At 49.7% G+C, this 2,216-nt stretch overlaps 1 long non-coding RNA gene across 1 annotated transcript in view; it reads right to left on the bottom strand.

The window, feature by feature from the left end:
* Positions 1–2,216, bottom strand: part of LOC105529668 — a 16,946-nt gene extending 14,730 nt beyond the window's left edge. Inside the window, exon 1 of the long non-coding RNA XR_001004549.1 lies at positions 2,036–2,216. This is a non-coding gene — a long non-coding RNA (uncharacterized LOC105529668). The remainder of the gene's footprint in view (positions 1–2,035) is intronic.

Below are 2,216 nucleotides of genomic sequence, written 5' to 3'. Positions count from 1 at the left end.
GACCTGGAAATACGAACCCAGCAGCACTGGAATGCACCAACTAAGGCAGAGAGACCCCTTGAGACTCCGCGACTGCTGGACCATTTAAGGCAACATCATATCTCAAGTGGAGAGGGAGAGAATCTGCTGGTCTTGGCGGGGGGGTGGGGTTTTTTAAGTGGATTTAGTCATGGTCTGGACTTGCCCAACTTTCTATGCTATGCTGTGGGAAGGGACAAGGTCCTAAACTACGCTCACAGGACTTAAATCAAACAAACAACACATACAGGTGGGTGGGAAGGCAGGCAGATGACTCAATTCTGTGCCCACCACCCATGGCCCCTGATGGGCCATGCCTTCTGCTTAGACAACAGCCTCCTGGAGCCCACAGATGGGGGCAATGGCATAAACTCAGACCTGCAGCTGAGGCCTGACTCGCCGCAATGGCCCTGTCCTCCATCGCCAGTGACAGACCTGTCACTTTCTCACTGATCCTTCATTTTCCTATGCAATGGGGCTAATATTGCCTCTTTCTAAGGTTGCTATGAGGATTAATTTTTGAGATAATAGACATTGAGATAACAAACCCGCCAAGTGCTACATCGATGTGATTATCCTGAGATAGAGAGGAAATGTCAATGCGGCACTAGATGGTGGCATGGCCGTGAGTGGGAGAGAGAGTGTGGATGTTCCGGATGTCCCCGGATCTCTACCAAACAGAAGATGCAGCGAAAGGACAGCCAGTGTTCCTGGTGTCTCCTTTTCCCCTCAGGGCAATGAATTACGGGTTTTCTGTGCCTTAGTTTTCTTCCTTTCAAATGGAGTTAATAATACTGTCTGTCTCGGGGATATTCACAGACGTGAACAATTAATGATTGCAAAGAGCTTTGAAAATAAATGAGCTTACTCATAATGGTGGTGCTTGATATTTAATAAGCCTGTGCTGCTGGCTTCACGAACTATATTCATTGGTACAGGGCTTAGTTTTATGACTGGCTTTTTCAAACTTAACATAAAATACTCTTATTTTAAAGTAATCAAATGACCTTCCTGCATTCATCCAGGGTCTTATTTGGAAAAACTTAAGATTTGATCATAGATCTATTTTAAACAGTGCCAAGTTAACTGACATTGATGCCATCGTATCTGGGGTCCCTAGAAATCCAGAAGGGGACAATGAATGGTAGGAAGACTCGGACTCGGGTCTGCCTGTAACACTCGGAGCCTGCAAGGCAACACAGTTAATTGAGTTTTATTAAAATGACTTGGTGTGGCTATAAACCAAATCACATCCCTCTGGCCGACACGAAGAGCTTCCCGTAAAAGCCGCGTGGTGGGAGGGCCTCTCCTGTCTCCTCTGCGCGGCAGACAGACATGGATGACACCGAGGTGTGAATTCAGCCTGCACCTCCTACAGATGAGCTGTTGAAGGCGATGGCCACAGCAAGTCAGCACCAAGTGCTCTTTAAACTCAGCAACCTATCCCAAGAACAGAAAACCAAACAGCGCATGTTCTCACTCATAGGTGGGAACTGAACCATGAGATCACTTGGACCCAGGAAGGGGAACATCACACACCGGGGCCTGTTGTGGGGTGGGGGGATGGGGGAGGGAGAGCATTAGGAGATATACCTATTGTAAATGACGAGTTAACAGGTGCAGCACACCAACATGGCACATGTGTACATATGTAACAAACCTGCATGTTGTGCACATGTACCCTAGAACTTAAATTAAAAATAAAAAATTTTAAAAAAATGAGTATTTCTTTAAACAAAGAACCTTCCCGGCATTGCCTCCCGAGGTATGATTAATGAGGCCCGGCACCTCCTTCCTCACTCAGCGATCACTTCTCTGCAGCGCCTTCCCAGACGCAGGTTCGCTCAGGGAGGCGGGAAGATTTCAGGCGATGTCTGTTCTTGTCTTTTGTCAACACAGAGAAGGATGGAGACCCCACTGGTCAGGCGAGCCCCGCGGTCCCTGTTCCTCATTTCACCGCCTGGGGAAGCCTGGTCCCCATCGATTCGCCAAGGAACAAGGAAACAATACGTCTTACCTGGATGGCGGGTCCCCCTCACGGTGGCCTTGGATCCAGCTTCAGCCGGAGAGGCAGCGCCTCGCTCAAGGCTCCGCCGGTCGCTGCCTTACCCGGGAGCGCCACCCCGTGCCCCGCCAGAGGAAGTGCAAGTACCAGCGCAGCACGGGCCGAAAGCCACACTGTGGACCCGCAGCGCAGC

Source organism: Mandrillus leucophaeus, unplaced genomic scaffold (genome assembly GCF_000951045.1).
Source record: "Mandrillus leucophaeus isolate KB7577 unplaced genomic scaffold, Mleu.le_1.0 Scaffold779, whole genome shotgun sequence".
NCBI lineage: Eukaryota > Metazoa > Chordata > Mammalia > Primates > Cercopithecidae > Mandrillus > Mandrillus leucophaeus.
Note: the sequence above shows the minus strand (reverse complement) of the source record. Positions and strands in the feature narration are given on the sequence as shown.